Below are 17,246 nucleotides of genomic sequence, written 5' to 3' on the forward strand. Positions count from 1 at the left end.
CCCACAGCACGTGACAGCGCTCCACTTATACTGGTGACATATGCAATGCATTTACAGATGGAGGAGCAAAGCTTTTTCTGTTTAAACAACCCAACATACGTTATGCATTTTAGGGCTATCTAAGAATGACTTGATTGAAGCATATTCCCACTGCCCATCAGTGGAAATAGCTTCTTGTCAAACAGTGACTAAATCATTCTTGAAGGTGATGAGCTAGTTCTATTTTTTGCAATTCAGTGTTAAGATATTAGATAGAAAACAGTAATTAATACATAATCGTTTCATAAGGCCAGTAAAAGATATAAAACATTGTTCTGTATTATCCAGTACATTTATACTGACCAGGCAAAAGAAACTGCTATGAAAATAATCCTGAAAGATCAGCATCCTAATCATTGAAACAAGAAAACAAGAGTTCCTTACATTGGTGATCTTTAAAAAAAAAGAAAAACAACAACAACAAAAAAACCACCACACACCCTGATATTGTTCTCGTTTCTAGCTGCTAAATCACATAGGAGCTATAAATCTATAGAGTGCCTTCCTAATACTTTTTTTTTTTTTTTTGCACTTAGGCAATTTCTGCTGCTGTTGAAAGGATATTAATATCATTACAAATGGATGAGAACAAAGCTGAAGACATTAGTTTGCTCTACTTAGTGTCATTAAGGCAGACTTGCTGTATGCAGTGTGAAACAGCATCACAGATCTAGGATCACCTCCAGAGGGGCGAGCTGGGAAGCCAGAACGCTGGAACCCAAGCTGAAAGTGAGCCAGGTTTTCCTCACTGCGGAGGAGAAAAAGCTCCTACATCATTTTGTTTCATGTTAGAACTCAAGACAAATGACTTATTCCATTACACTTTTGGATTCATTACAAGACACATGAAAGTTGTTTCACTGAAGCACCGACTACCCAAACAGCTCTTCAGGAAACCACTAGCCATAAATCTTGGACAATATCACACAAAGCTGCATGGAAATGAGTGTCGTTAGGAGACCTGTAGTTTGCAGTGTAAAAGCTGTTTCAGTGAAAAGAATGGTTTCAGTGGCACGTTTCTTTGGCCTGTCCTGCACTACTTACTTATGCTTTATGGATCCATGCCAAGGACACTAAAAGTCATCTTTATTAATGACATTTTATAGACTGAATAAATATACACACTAAAGCAAAACATCATAGCATTTGTCTTCTCTAAAACATAGGGTAAGGAAAAAAAAAAAATCAAAGAATGTTTACTCTAGTTTGTAGCAAATCTGGGTTTTGCCTGAGCCAACTACTTATTTTTATGGAAGTTATTTCCTAAAATGTGTCTTCTAGAAGAGTTGTATGGAGAGCAGAGAGCGCTTGCTGAGTAATGAATGAGAGGTATTCACCAAGAGCTCGGTCTGACCTTGTCAAACGAGCCGTCTCCAGTGAGACAAACCATATGCCTCCTCCGCAGCATTCAGCCCATCACACTAGATCCTTTACATTCCTCAATCTCAGTTTTCTTGTTAAGACATTTTTGACATCTTTGGTCCAGGGAATCAAAAAAAGATTACACTGGAACTTTCTTTAAATTTACACATACACAAAAAGATGCTTTTTCCCTTCTGGCTCAACAACTTGCTACTTAAAAGCAACTTCTCCTTATCTTAGCTCTCGGGTCCAAAACTAGCTGTTGTGGGATCTCCCCCTGAAACTCAGCCAAGCCTGGCTATTTGCCATTCCACCACAAGCAGCCCTTCCTCGTGAGTCCCTTCCCAGTATAACTGCAGGTCACCAACAGAAAAACCTGCACATTTAAGCAAAGGTCTGGGTTTTAAGAGTTAGTGGCCTTACTGTTCAAAACAAGGCCTTGCTCAGCACTAGGATGGAAGGTTAATGAGAACCGAGGCAGAAGACTAGAGAGGTTGAGCTGCCTCTACGGACAGAAAGTCAGCCTTTAGAGCAGGTCTAAGTTACAGATTATATAACCCCCCAAAATTCCTATTCTTGTGGCACAAAGCGCTTGCTATTTATACCATGCCACTGTTGAGAGATGGAGGAAACGATGTATTTGGGTATTCTTGGCCTGGTTTTACAAGAGGGCCCAGGCTAAACCAAGCAGCTCCTGCCCTCACAGAGCTCCATTGAAGTTGCTGACCTAGGCTGAAAAATCACTCCCCCAGCTTCTGCAGACCTCCTGTTTTTCAGCAACCAAACAACTGTTCGAGATTTGTTTGCTGCGTGGTGACAAGCCCATAAAATAATCCAAATCCATCCTGTTCTGGTGAGTGAGACTGTCCTCAGCCATTGATTGGGTAGAGGGAAAACACAGGAACAAACAGGAAACTATAATGAAGGAGGAAAAAAAAAAGTACAGCTAAACATGCAAGGGAACAGCCCTTCTTTAGAACAGGAATGTTAGTGACTCAGTGGAAGTAAAAGTTAAAAACAGAAAGGTAAGGGGAGCAGATCTGGAAGAAGATACAAATTAAGAGGGTTTTTACATTTGCATCTAAAATCTGATGATGATACTCCATCTAGAAAAAACACAGGATGAGATTCTCTCACAGGCCTGCAATGGGCCAGCTATAACTTACAGCTTTGGAGAATCAGCCTTCATAACAAAGGAGACAGCTATGTATTACAGGTAACAAGTTTTTAATCAATGTCAGGCAGTTGCAGGACTACTTATCTACAGCAAGAGCTATTATGAAAGGACTTGGTCTGTTTTGCACATTTTCCAGAGAGGAAAAGCCTCAAGATTTACATGAAATCCTGCAAATATACAGATAAACCTAGAAATTTTAGTTACACATAAAGCTGCTCAACTCCATTACTTTCTCTCCTAGTATCTGTTGAGATATCTGCAGCATTTTTTTTCCAATTCTTGCAATTATAATATTTTTGTACAATTTGCACTGACTTAGTGAAAAGGGATTTGTGTTTTTAAGCATAAAAAAGCATTACTTGTAAGGTGGCAAGTTTCTGCTTTTTAAGAGGCAATTCAGTAAGTTGATGAAAGTGATTGTGCAATATGGTGCCTACAGCAGCAGACTGGACTGAAAAAAATCCAGAAATCCCTTCCACTTCTGCTTCTCTAAATGAATCAGAGGATATCAACCTGACAATAAGGATTTATAGGTATCTTTGGAGCAATTTATTTTTCTTCAGAGAGAAAAGCAGCGTTGTCTTTGGCTCACCACTCTTTTTCCCAAGCACACAGTACTGCAGCCCCAGCATTAGATTTTGATGACTCTTGCATGAACTGTTCCCCACAAAAAAATAGTTAATGCCATGGCTATGCAAGAGTTAGGGCCTATAACTCAACACTGGACAGTATGTTCTTCAGTATGAAACTTTTGCAATAAGACTATCATAACTATCAAATGCACATATGCATATCTATCATTTCTTTTTTCTGGCAACGCAATCTTATAACTAATACTGTGGTTTTAACAATCTCAATGTGCTGACAGGTGTATGCCATGAAAAGTAGCTGTAGCGGTGAACAGGATGTTTATCTTGGTCACTACTTTGACTACAACAACAGCCAAACCCGAACTAATCTGTATTTAAAGTACACCTTTCTCTTTTCACAAAACTCGCGGCACAAGACAAAACATTACCATTTTGTTTTCTGTTTTAAAGCAAGAAAGCAGAAGAAAGAGGAAAGAAAGGAGTTTACAAGTGACACCCTCAGCCCTCTATGCTAGAAAAAGGGCTGAAATGAAAAAAAGGCAGTGTCGGCCCCAGAGTCTAGATACTTGCCCTGGTCCAGGGCAGCCCAGACTTCAAGCCTATGTGCTCCATGGTGGAGGGGGGAAAAAGGGAATCTCAGGAGGCAGACTGAAACATGCCACAGAGCTGAAGTCCTGGGCAGCACCAGCAAAAGCTTGCCACCATTAAACAACCCTGCAGAGCTACCCATGTGAATTTTCATCTTGTCAGCTGGGTTTGAACAAGTGTAAACAGATGTTTTCCTGAAAAGAGATGCTTGGGATCATAAATACACCAGAAAGCAAAGCTAACTAGCTTTTATTTTCAGAATGGTGCAGTACTTGTCAGCACAAATAAGGGGATTTTGCCTTAAAACAAAACAAAAAAGAACAAGATGAGACCCTATAGGTGGAAATAAATCTCCAAAGCTTCAGTTTCCAATACTGAGTATTGAAGAGCCAGACAGACACACTGAGGTACAGTTTCCATTTGCACTGCTCAGCTCTGTTTTCATTCTTGGCGGTCTGAGGAAGACAGAAGTTCAGCAGTGAGTTTCTGGCAAGAAAACAATGATTACTTCTGCGCCAGACCCATGAGCAGTAAACAGCATACTGCTCACCAGGAGATTCCAGTTTCCAGATTTGATCATACAAAACAGCAGCAGTATAATGAGATCAGCCTTGCACTTTAAAAGCAGAAGAAAATTGAATCTCARTCAAGACAAGGGTCAAGGGAACTGGAAGTACCAATGCTGCACCATGAATTTAACCAGCTCTGAAGCTGTCATTGGCTGCCTGTGTGGTCAGCAAAACACATTGCTGGCTAAAGGACCAGAAACATTTGAGCTAACATTCAGAGAAGAGAGAAAACACATTGTATACCCATCCAAAGCCCATCATGTTTGGCACATACTGGATATTGTGGCAGAATTTATATGTGCACTGCCCTGCCCTTTCGAATTTGTGCTGCAAGACACCAATCGAAGGACATTAGGTTTTTGTCTCCTGGGAAGCAGACCTCTGGAGAAGCAAAGGCAAGACTACAGAGTCAAAACTCAAAGCACGGGATGGTGCTGTGAAAAAGGCATACTGAAGACAATGTAAAGATAATTTACTACCCTGTTACTACTTCCCTGGCTCTCAACCACAGCCTTTCAGTCTCTTTAATGATACCAGCACACACACATTGTGGGACAGTGAAAGACTTCTGACCTGACTCCTGACCTAGAGAATAATCTATAGAGATCTCATTTCAGAGGACAAAAAAATCTTAATAGAAAAACATAAAAATAACAGCAATCAGAGTCTCAAAGCAAAATGTTAGAATCTAACTGTAAATGCTTGTCAAGTTGTGGGATTTTTTTTTAATCAAAGCTTTTATTGAAGATATTTAAAATAAAAAATATACAATAGTTTACAACATGAGAACTAGCTATTTCAAGTTCCAAATGATTATGTCTCTAGTTTCCGAAACTAAAGATTTGTTAAGAAATCTCAGCTCTTAACTCTTCACTTGCTTTTGTTTAAGGCTAAAAAACAGAATGATTTTTCACCATCTCTGAAAGTTTTAAAAAGGAAGATGAAAGTGGCAGAATGGAGCTAGCAGTATTGCTTAGCTGTCCCCGGGGTGGAGGTGGTATTGGTTTGTTTATGAGGAAAGAATGTATTTTACCTTTGGAATTTGTTCTCCTTAGACTACAAGCTTTAGCATAATACATCTACTGAACCAGAAATCTTAGAAAAAGGTTGTTTCACAAACAGCCTCATGTTGTTTCCAGAACAAACACACACACAAAACTTTCAGCCATTCAGTGAAAACAGACACAATTTGACTGCCTTCACAGCAAGAACTTTAGCAAATACCTGCACAGACTCTTAGGCCCCGCTTAGAGGGTGTGCAGAGTGGTGACAGAGCAGGTAGCCAAGAAAGCTGCTTTCTTCAGGTCTCTTTTCACACTCTGGTGCATTCAGCCCCAAATCTTGGTTACAGTTGGGAGCCTTGGCTCAGGTTAGAGCTATAGCTCTTGTGCTGACAACTTACTCCTGGAGCCAGACACCCTGGAAACAGGATCTCCTACATTTGAGTCTATAATTTCATACTCCAGTGATGGTCTCCACTGAATCTGAAAGCTTAACCAAACCTAAAAATACTTTGTCTGAAAGAAGTCAACATTTTGTGATAATGGGTCACCTCAGCAGTGTGGGAAAGGAAGACTTGATGCAGGTCATTCCAATCGCAACTACTTGTATCATATGCAAGTAGCATGAAAATAGCAGCAAGGAGGACATCATGACTTACTCGGCTACACAAGATCTCAGAACTTCAGTCCAGCATGAAAACTGACTATCAAGTCATTTAGTAACAGATATTTGGTATTGACCAGTAGCGTTCTAATTTATTACCCTTCCAGACATCTGTTCAAAGTTGCACATCTCTCTGGGTCTCTAGCTAATGTAAGATTTCACAGCATCTTGATTTTCATGACCAAATCTTATAAATTTTATCAGAGAGGATTTTTTGACTTTCAGTAAAAGCTACACTAGCAATTGAAAGCAATGAAACACATTAGTGTATGGATCCTTCATACAGAAGTATTAAAATATTATGGATCTTACTGTGTATTACTGTAATTTGTCGAGTTGTGCACACCTGTGTGAAGGTTGTTGCAACATTCATCTTCCTGATCAAAGCACTTCTGATGAACTTCCACATTCAATTTACATGAGTAGAAGCAAGAAGTTATGTTGACTTACCCCACTGTAGAGTACACAAATAGCAATAAATCATTTCAGCAACATTTTTCCACACAAGATTTTTGCTGCCATGGAAACTCTGCCATGTTTACAAAATAATCCTGACAGTGTTATAAAATCTGGTTCACAAGATGGCAGTACAGATACTATTATTTTAATCTGTTTTAGTCCACTGGTCCCCTATGTGGGTTAATCAGTGATTAGAGTCCACAAGGCAACCTGCTACTCCGGAAAGGCGCCAGGGAGCCCCGGCACAGCCCCACGGCTCCCAGGCCACTGCTCACTCTGGTTACTCAGCACCTCTCCAGTAAAAGAGTTAGAGACTCCAGCGAGGAGACAACATCCCAATATGCAACAGCAACACACACGCCTGCATTTCATTGCAGCCCCCAACCTTTGCAATCAGAACAGGCTTTGTTTTGCTGCCTTTTTTGTTTGCAGTGACATTAAGATTTAGCGCCGCATATCAACCACAAGCTCGACAACTGCGCTGCGCAATAACGCACTGAGTGGGGCCAGGACTGACAAAGCCCGAGCTGATCATCACAAGGAGGCCTCATCTCCTTGCCCTGCTCTTGGCCAGGCTCCAGGCTGCCGGGGCTGGGAACGAAGGGAGCTCCATCAAGCCTGGCAGGAGAGGGGAAGGGGTCCTGGGAGGGCGGCTTGCTCTGCTGGAGGAGGCTGAACAGCCACAGTGACTATTTCTCCATAACAAACATCACCTCACACTTGACAAAAAGGGCAGTACTCAACAAGTTACCTGACCAAATGAGATGGAAATAAAAAAWATATATATCTGTATTAAGCCAGTGTTCAAATACCTCAAGAAAAAATATCTGCGGGAAAACGTAGGTTGAAATATCCTATTTGACACTAAAAATTGTGGGCGTCTTTTTGGAGGAAAAGAGAGAAAGCAATGAAACAGATCAGTCATCTAAGGACCTTGCAAACTGTGTGTAATTAAGTTCACACAGCTCAGATTCATGTGTATTGCATGGATTCACACAATGGAGTCCAGATTAGTGTCAAAAGCGGTCTCTGCAACAGGCAGCAGAGACTGCAGCAGCAGAAACACAAGTCCTTCCTGTGGTAGTTTGGCACTGGTTGCTCAGTGGCCCCTGGAAAGCATTATTTAAGATAGATGACAGACTCAAACCATTTAAATGAAATTTAGGTAGTACAGACATAAGCTCCACTGCAAGTCCCACATAAAAACATGAAGGGTCTCCCCCAACCCTACAAATCAAAGCAGTGATTTTATCTGAAATGGAGGCAGGTGGGATTCAGCATGTGACTTTATACTTAACATTTTTTCAGTTTATATAGACACTGATATGATAAATAGAAGAAGCCACAGCAATAAAAACATTTTTTATACAGTACGGCATGTGTTGGTGTAGAAACATTGCAAAAAAGTCATTCCCCTAAACACACAAGCTTTGCTAAAACAAACAAAACATCTGCGCTCAGGGACTCCAAGACTACAGTTTAGACATGCACATCATGCCGCCTTGCTACGTGCTACTGTAGTTTGGTTTTCTCTGCCTACTGTGATGTCTGTGGCTGCAATATAGTAATTATGGCATTCCCCCTCCACCCCCCAGTCCAGCATTTAGTATTTCAGAATAACCAGTCTGAAGGTTTCTGGCCTGACACAATTCAATAATCACTCAAGCAGCCATCTTGAGTGGTAGAGTAGCAGTATTATGATTTGTAGCAAAAAATGTGCTCCTTTAGCAAGCCACTAAAACATTGCAGTAGAGTAACTAATAACAGATACTATATATAATCATTCATTCCATAGCCCTGCTAATCTTAATTCACAGTTGGCCTCTGCCCAAAGCCTATGTCCAACCATGGCAGGAAGTAATTAGTATCAGAATCCACAGAAAACGGGGTTTTAGAGACTACCAAGTGCCCTATACAACAGTGACACTGGTGAAGGCTACTAGGCAAGCTAAACCAAACCTGCCAGCCAGGACACCTGCACCTTTTGCTCACCCCTCCTCTCTAAACATTACCAGATGTGCGGCTTTCAGCACTAACCGCACTTGGAAGAGAGCTGAAGAAACACCAAAGCGGCCCTCAGTTTAAGCTGCAATCCAACATTTGTGCRCTTGCCCGTTACCACTGCACAATCCTTCCATGTGAGTATTAGTCTTTAGCTGTCCAGAGGGATGTGCTATTACCTTTCTTTGCAGAGTAGAAACCAGATTACAACCATGTCCATAACCAAAACCCTTTTCTAGGGCAGAAAAGTGGACTGGAGAAGTGCAGCCAAGGTGGTTTCTGCAGGTAAGCCTGTATGTTGTATAGGTGTTAAAATCAAGTCCATTAATTCAAGACCAGCAACAGAAGTTCACAGCTCTACCTGCAAACCTGCATGCTTACATGATGACTGACCTGGGTCAGCAGAAACCCCCTGTGTAGGCCAGTCTGAAGACCATGTCCAAGGCCATGTGCAAGATTAATGAGCAGAGCAAGAAACCAAACTCAAGCACAGGTAAGACCCAGGGCGCTGTCCTGACTCCCCAACCAGTCATTTCAAGTCCACTGAATTGAATTCAGGTATTTTTGTTTTACGGTCTAACATCTGACAAAATGAAATGCTACATCTTCAAAGAAAAGCTATGAAAGCAACCAACAGCACGTACAAATGTACAGAGAGCACAAAAAGGACCCGAGAAGTACAGCTACCAGACAGGCAGCTGGGACACTTAAAGAGTAGCGCAGGACGGCAGCCAAGTAAGAATTAAAAGACATGGATGAGGGAACAAGATGTTAAAGAAGTGAAAAAACTGAAAGAGACAGCTTGTGCAAGGCTGAGCTGTTGTTAAAAGCATTTAGTGTTATGTAAACACTGCAAAAAGGCAATAGCAAGAGGGAGTTCTCAAAGTTTAAACCTTGTCTCATGTCAAAAGAAACAGAAGACAGAGGAACCAATGCATTTAGGTGAGCAACTCCATGCACAGCACCTACAATTAACTCTTTCCATTTTCTTTTTTCCATGCTTTTGCAAACAATGCTCTCCTCCACCACCATTCCCATTTCTAACTGTTGGAAAACCAACCAAAATGGTTGGTGTACTCACCTACCTACGTAATGACATCTCTGTAAAACTTTGAAGCGTACACATACAAATCAGGCCTACAGAAGACAAGAAAAGCATAGGCAGCAGTATAACAGCRTTTAATAATCTATAAATAAATGGAAAAAATAAATTCATGGTGCAGATTAGAATCCAGGCATAAAGATTACAGTCATGTCTGTAATCAAAATGCTTTTCCATGGTAGAAAACTGGACAGGGGAACTGCTGCTGGTGTTGTTTTACACTGATGAAGCTGAGCAGTCCTCCTATAGCAGAAAATAGCTGAGAGCTAGGTGTCAAAGCACCAGAAATAGTGAGGATACTCTACAGGAGACACCATTAGCTGTTCTGTCTATATTCATAGCCACTTCATATCAGCTACTGAAGAAAAAATCCATTATCAAAAAAAAAACAAAAAAAAGAACCACAATAGTTGCCTGATGTTTATCACCAGCCTCTCAACTAAAAATTACTGTAGAAAACTTTTAGCCTTCCAGGACCATCTCATTATTTCAAAAACAGATAAACTCTTTTCTACAGTGATCTGAGGTAACTAGTTAACACTGATTCATGCCAAGAGCATTATCCAAAATTCCTATACAATACAGAGATACAAGCTCTTGGTGAAGACCCGAGTACAGTTTTGCCAGCGCAAGTTGAATTTTTACTGAGTTCATATGACTAAAAGTAGTATAGAATAGTCACAGGCATCTCAAACACATCTTTCCAGACAATATTTAAAGAGCTAGGAATAAATATCATGTATTTCTTTAAGAAAAAGCATATGAAAAAACTAAGTGTCAGAACAGCGTGGCTCAGCTGCAGCCCTCCCTCACAACAGCCTCCATCAATGGGCAGAGGCAGCAATCCAGCAAGGTTCGAAAGCAAAGCTGCAATTTAAAAACTAGGCTAGAAAAAAAGAAACTGAGTTTGGCATGGTAAAAGCTTAACAGTGTCATTAACAGTATCTCATGCAGTCAATACCTAGTGTACTGTCTGGTGACAGTGCTTCAGTTTAAGGACTTTGAGATCACCATTTCCAACATTTGCGCACATAAGAATCCTGTCTCCAAGACCATACAATGCAAAACCCTTATCAAGCCGAGTAATTGGAAAGCGATAAAAATCTACCATCTAAGCCACAATATTCAGGTTAGCCAAGACAGTACAAGAGGTTCCAGAAATACTTGATCAGCCCAGAGCCTGCCAGTCAACAGACAAGATACCGCACACTGAGAAGAGAGCTAGTCAGACACCACTTGTTTGAGAGGCAACAGGTCCATGGTACACCAAATCCAGCTTATGGGCACATGATGTAAAGTACTGGTGCAGAAAAAAAATCACTTATCCTGTCAAAAAAAAAGGAAATAAGTTTGAATGGACATGCCAGCTGTGAGCTTCTCTGTTGTCGCCAACTCACCTAGTAACAGGGTGGCTGCTCAGCCACCGCCRATCCCGGTGCTGCTGCCCTGTAACGCAGCTACTGGGGGCTGTGCAGCTCCTGCCGCCACGGCAGGCCAGCTGCTCGGACCAGCAGTCCCAAGCACCTCAGGACTGTTGCACAGCACCACTGCAACCACCACCAGCAACGCAAAACTGCAGGTGGCTCATAACCTRTGACACCCAAATGCAGCAACGCTACACAGAGGAGCGGCATGACCACAGCCACAGTGCTACAAGCATTACCAGTCATCTGGTTTGACCATGAGTTTTGGCATAACTAGGACTGCCCAGCAGGGCTGCAGATGCTATATGCATAGGAAGTCCTATAAAAACACACTTTTGGACTATTAAAAACTATTGAAAGGACCTCAGTGGTTTTATACAAACCAGCAAATGCAAAACAAAGCATTCATTTGTTAACTTGCTCATACATGGAAGAAACTTAAAATCTGAAGGAGAGACTTGATAACAAGTTTTAGAAATTCTGAAGTATTTCAAACTATTTATGGAACATATCGACTTCAATAACTGTGCTTCCAGAAAGGAAAGTTTGTTCTAATTCTCTGCAAACCTTCAGGTACACAAATCCTAGAGAACAATTTGTACAGTAATTTCTATAAAATTCCCTGAAAGGCAAAAATCACAAAAAACAAATGGAAACAAAGCTGGTGCAAACTGTTTCAACCAATATAGTCTATCCAGTTTGGAGATTAGGAAATACATGTACCACCTCCCTCAGGATCTCCAACTGCTTTCAGGCACAGGACTTAAAAACCTCCATATTAGAAAGCAGAAGTAGTGACATGAATTTTTATTTTGAAATCACCAAAATGAAACAAGCCTAAGACTGACACCCAGGCATCCTGATTAGTCCCTTTCATTAGGAAACTCATTTTTAAGTTAGGAAATCTCACTTCACTATTGCCAGTAAAAGGTTGCTGCACCATAAGAAACACATGAGTCTACTCTACAATTTCACATATTAAAAAATGATGCATTGCTATTATATTGAGACCTGTGCAAGGTATGACTGTGTTCACTAAAATGAAAATTAACAGGACAAGAGAACAGACATTAAAATATCTGACAGGAGAGCTCCTGAAATTCTCTTAATAATACATATTAACTCAGGGTCTATGATTCTCATTTAGCTAAGAAGCACACAATATAACCTCGTAAAGAATCCCCTGTATCTGTGAACTTGAAACAAAAATATTTTAAGTCAATTTACCTCCCTGSCAAGCCTATTAATGACCTAGATATTTTGATCACGTTAATCAGCAAACCATCACAGCTTGTTAACTCTCAGCCCTATACCAAGGCCTAAGCGACTTAGGTTCCTGTTTTGACATGGGAGGTTGCTCCCCACTGTGCTCCTCCCGTGCCTCCATGCCGCGAGCACCGCGTTTCTGCTGCTCCAGCAAGCAGGGCYGCACAGGGGCTGCACAGGTGAACACAGAAGCCCCACAGCCCCACCACCACTGCATCCCCACCTTCCCCTATCACTTACAGGGCATGTTTTTCTATGATTTTAGCAGGACTTGTGTATTTTTGAGCTACAGCCTGCAGACCCTGTTACATGTCCTGTGTGAKTGCTCCTACAAGAGGGGCATGGAGAAGCTGCCAGCTTCCACAGCAGTCGCTCCCAGAGCACGCACAAAGTATAGCTGAGGCCAATAAAAAAATAAATCAGTACAAACAATGCAACAACAAGCGTGCAGACAGCAAGCACTGCAGTGACAGGGAAGGTGCAGAGACCCGCTCAGCCGCCGGTGCTGGGAAGGCAACGGCTGCGGGCGGGCGGAAGAGGAGCGCAACTGTCGCCGCGCCGCACGGTTCCTGTTGGCAGGAGGGGGCAGGAAGAGCCGACCGCAGCAGGGACGCGCGTCAGGACAGCAAGATTTACAGCGGGGAAGATGAAGCCAAAGGTGTGAAAGGGGCTGTTGGGGGGTGGCCCCTTGGCCGGGGCCAAGAACGAGATGCAGCAGTGCCCTGGAGKAAGGAAGACCTGCCCAATGTCACGTAATGCACAAGATCCATACAGTCAGCCCAGCCCAGCCAGCGTTCATGAGGGCATATCTAAAGTCTGGATGTGAGCATGGGAAGAAGTATTTGAAAAAGGGAGAARTGTTGTCTGTGGTCACAGTAGATTYTTCTGAAATACTGGATCTAAAATTACTTAAGAAGCTGTTAGGGAAAGGAAAAAGAGCCTGAAAGCAAGCCTTAGAGTACACAGACCATTACACAGCAGACATAACTTACAGCTAAGGTAATACACAGTTCTAACTCTGACACACAACACCTTCATCRTTAGACATTTGCCTTCATCTGAGATTTAAAAAGTATGTCTCCCAGAACTTCTGCACACTTCCTTTCACACCCAGCCAAATCCTTAAACAGCACATTTTACTTCAACTTTCCACATAAAGAGGATGCAACACAAAACACATCCATACCCCTCTCCTCCCCAGAAAAAATTAAAATGTACATTCAAATAGACTTAACATTTCAGTTGCTCCYAATTTTGAACATAAGAGCCTTACACTTGAAGACCATATTTCAGGAGCACACCTGGTCTTGCAGTGAAAAAAAAAAGCCCAGTGAAGTTCTATCTCCACAAATGCATATTTTTGCTGTGCAGAGATGCCAGTCATTTTTCCCACTGGACTGCAAAAAATGAAAGAGTCTCGTAACAAGTGTCTTCTGCTTCAAGCGGAAAAAAGGGACCAAGCATTGCCCTTTTGCCATTATTGCTCTCTTACAATGGAGAGAGACATTAACTTTGGATTCTTATACTACCTGCTTCAAACAGGAGACATTTCCGGAGGCAGCTGCTTCCCAGCTACCAGCACTGATGGCGTTTTCTCTAATGCACTACAGTGAGAGGAGCTCCTCCAAAGTGAATAAGACATATTCATATGGTTGCAGAGTCAGACCTTACCCAAAAGCAAAATAACCGTCTCCCATAACATTAAGTTCTCAAGCAGACCAAAGCTTTTGCAACAGAATCCACACTTGTAATTAAGCATTCAGCTGCTTTCAACATATTTGCTACCAAAGTGCAGCAAGTTCATCCTACAGTGTCAAATCCAAGTAGTGCCTTGGATTTCAAAAACTGTTCAGATGATATCTGCCTGCATCCTTTCCTGTTGTCCCCTAAGAAAATACAGGCATAGATTAAATCCTACTGAAACTATGCAGTAGTATGCTAAAAGCTGCATTTGAAAAAACACATTTGTACCATTATGGACGAGTCAGAACTGTCACCTCATTAAAGGAACTAATAGGTGTTCATACAAAAGAAACCAAAAGAAGCACTACTCAATAATTTAAGGCGACTTTAAAATCCAGTATCTAGGTTTGGAAGATACACACACACACGAGGAGTTTTGATATCAATGTACAAGACAAATGTCAGGGCTGTGGCAGTCAGACAGATCAAGCGCCTGGGCAAAGGGCACGCAAGAACTGCGAAAACCTGAAGTTTTGTCTACCAACATCTATAGAGTAGACTCCCTCAGACTCTGCCTCCGCTTGGCACTGCTGTGAGGGACAGACACTCTGCAAACACACTAACGCGACAGTTTAAGGTTACAGAGAAAATAGCATACGAAAGTCTAAGACAGAATATACAACCAACCTAGTGAGCCAAACAGGGACAGGAAATAAGTAGACTGGATGAATAGGATGTGCACAGCTCCTACCTGAACAGGAAATTCAATAACCTCACTTGACTGCCACTGGAAATTGAAAACAAAGTATTTAGTAGTTACTGTTTTTCCACTAATACTCTCAAGCTTATGTTACTTTTCAGCAAACATAAATGATGTTTACGCACAGTAACAGACAGTATACATCATATCAGAAGAAATCTCAGACTCCTAAGCCTTTTGTCCATCAGCCATTTGCTGCAAAGTACATCATCTTTATTTCTCCTAGCTCTGCTGAAAACTAGCAGAATGTGCCCAGCATACACAGCATAATGTCCCAACTCCAACATATCCTCTCTCACTCAGACRAAGAGCTGGAAATTATTCTTTTCTAGATACCTGCACAAAAGTGCTTTGTGTGTTCAAGATGGCTGGCTAAGGGAAAAGAGTGTTAGCACTTATCCTTTAGAAATAATGTTTTTTTTCTTCTTTCACCGACTGATTCTTTTGCAGTTATGTTAAATGAAAGATAAGCTGTTCTTTCCAATATGACTCTGGTGGCAGATGCAATCTTGAGATATGAACAGCTTGTTAGGAAAACCCCAACTGAATTGTACATTTATAAATATAGATGTTATTCTTGAATTATAGTACACTCCTTTCACATAGCTTGCTTTACATAAACACTGCCTCTCCGCTCCATTCTGGCCTGCTTTGAAAAGATACTCTCTGCCACTACAGCACTAGCCTGCAAGTACACTACATCTTGTAATGAAATAATTCCAGCTATGGGACAGTAATAAGCCAATCATACAGAGCAATACATACAGTCAAGGAAAGTGAAACTCTGTACAACAGTAAGTACAGAGTACTCTTGCTTTTTCGGTAAGTTTGCACGTATAGCATTTTTGAACTATTTTCAGTATATATGTATTCTATTCATAAAACTCTAGGGAAGACACTTGGCACTGTTTACTGGCAAAAATCAGCTCCCAATCTATCTCATGTTGGTACTGTGATCAAACAGATCTTCCTTATATGCAAACGTTAGCAACACTTTCATGAAACTAACTGGACAGAAACTTTGCATGCCTAAAATACGGTGGGTTTTTTTTTGTTTTTTTAATCAAAATGAAGGTATTTGCTTACTTATGGGGCAGCACCACAGAGTAATCACTATATAGCAGTAACCACCCATCTGTCATTACTTTGAGGAGTTTTATTAAAAAATGATGGTGGGCAAAACTCAAATACTGCCTTTATATTGCCAGTTACCACCATTCAACAGTGGCCAAAATTCAAACACTGTCTTTATATTGCCAGTTACCATTCCTTTTTTGGGTATCTAGATAAAATAGCAGTACTATACATAGGAACAAAAAACAGTCTGAAAAATTGTACTTCTTTGGTTTAAGTAGTCTTTTTTAGTCTTTCTCCTTATTTCTACAAGAATTAACCTACTTCTTCCCTAACTTACAACAATCAGCATTGCCTTCACTCTGCATTTTTCTAAAAAGCTAGGAAGTTCTTTACAGAATTTTCAACTAGATCTGTTGCTGTGTTATCAAGACTCTTGAAATAAATTTAGGTTATTGCAGCAGCTTCCATTAGAAGTACCTTCTCTGACAAGCACATGCGTAAGACTACCCAACAGTCCTTTCAATTACCTGTTTTTGGATCCATAGACCTTGTCATAGTCAAACTCCAATCTAATAGTAGTGAAATTGTTTCAGCCCTATTCAACACGTGAATTAGCATTGCCAGAGCTTTTAGAGAGCAGACTATTCAAGCCAAGAGAAAGCAGTACCATGCAACAGCAGCAGCTGATCCCACAGAAACYGCAGTGCTTGAGGGCTGGTTTCATTTTTCCTCGAGTATTGTGGGATCTTCCCCAATGGCTTTAGATAGGAATGGTTTTATTATACATCATTTTTACTATAAATCATGGTTTACTGACACTCAGATACATCTAGAAATATTAAAATAGTGTGTGTACAGTATAGGGCAGGGCTTGAAATAGAAACGACTTGGAAGAGAGGAATGCATTGTATTCTATTTTAGTTTTGCAGAAATTGTATCAAGTAGTTCAAGTATTTTGTTCCCCTATGCCTAACATACTCAGTTTATGGGTTTTCACCTCGTGGACATATTTCTCTTTGACAATGCATTTCCAACCTCTGAAGGACAGTTATCTGTATCAGGATGAACAATATTTTACATTCAATGCTCTCTAGTTACTGGCTAGTGGAAGGGTAATCTTTTCTTATGGTTCCAGTCAAATGAATGTGCAAGGAAGTAGAATATGGGGAATCCCTCTCCAGAAGACAAAGGCAGTCAAATCCAACTGATCTAACTCCTTTAGCTGCAGGTCCTAGATGTGACCTGGGTTAGGAACAGTCAATGAGCAAAGACCTCTTTTAGAAAGAGGTTTAAGCTATGAATTGGAGTTAAACACTATTTAACAGTCTTACAAGGAACATCTGTCTATTCTAGTTACAATAATCAGAAGCAGCAGGAGTAGAAAGGCACATTCCTGTAGCAGGCACAGCCAGCACTATATCACAACAGAAAATGAAGTGCATAGACTGAACACGCAGACCTATCTTGCTTAACACTGTGCTTAA

General features: G+C 41.1%; 1 protein-coding gene across 3 annotated transcripts in view; it reads right to left on the reverse strand.

Annotated features, from left to right (window-relative positions):
- Positions 1-17,246, reverse strand: part of IQGAP2 (IQ motif containing GTPase activating protein 2) — a 109,305-nt gene that overhangs the window by 65,564 nt on the left and 26,495 nt on the right. The gene's annotated exons all lie outside the window — the stretch shown is intronic.

The sequence above is a fragment of the Apteryx rowi genome, unplaced genomic scaffold, assembly GCF_003343035.1.
Source record: "Apteryx rowi isolate R43461 unplaced genomic scaffold, aptRow1 scaffold_262, whole genome shotgun sequence".
NCBI lineage: Eukaryota > Metazoa > Chordata > Aves > Apterygiformes > Apterygidae > Apteryx > Apteryx rowi.